The sequence below is a fragment of the Penaeus monodon genome, chromosome 20 (assembly GCF_015228065.2).
Source record: "Penaeus monodon isolate SGIC_2016 chromosome 20, NSTDA_Pmon_1, whole genome shotgun sequence".
NCBI lineage: Eukaryota > Metazoa > Arthropoda > Malacostraca > Decapoda > Penaeidae > Penaeus > Penaeus monodon.
In genome coordinates this window covers 12,689,683-12,690,240 of record NC_051405.1, presented here as the reverse complement: position 1 = coordinate 12,690,240, position 558 = coordinate 12,689,683, and the positions used below count along the sequence as shown (strand labels likewise).

The 558-nt window shown below is 31.7% G+C and overlaps 1 protein-coding gene across 1 annotated transcript in view; it reads right to left on the bottom strand.

Annotated features, from left to right (window-relative positions):
* Positions 1 to 558, bottom strand: part of LOC119585918 (M-phase phosphoprotein 8-like) — a 1,319-nt gene that overhangs the window by 562 nt on the left and 199 nt on the right. The gene's annotated exons all lie outside the window — the stretch shown is intronic.

Below are 558 nucleotides of genomic sequence, written 5' to 3'. Positions count from 1 at the left end.
AGGAGAGAGAGCTTGTGTATCGGAAAATCACCCATTGGCATTGGGTTAAAAGCTGTAAATGATCATTTCAGCAGTATATGTTTGGAAAATACCAATACCCACACTAGTGCTGATTAGAACAGCTTCTGTGATGGTTGGCACCTCAGCAAGGTCCATAAACATCCAACACATATATTATAGCAAGTTAATGTAGAACTAGTTCAGGCTCTATCTTACCAGAATATACATGGTAAAGGTTTGTTGACATTTTATTTGAAATTGAAGAGAACACAGAAATGTAATCAAGAGAAAAAATCCTATTTTGAAAAGCAATGCAGCTGTCTCTCTAAAACACATAAAGCCCTTCTGGTTATATAAGTTATCCAAAATAATCTTACTATTACTCACTGAATTTACAAAGATTTTGCTTTTTACTAAAACAAAGATCATTACTCAAAGTATATAACAAAAATAAACTTCACTTTCAGGGATTACATAAATATCTAAAAGAAGGCACTGTATATTCTTGGAATTATGATGTAGTAGTCTACGAAATTAATTCTGAAAAAAAAAAGAAAA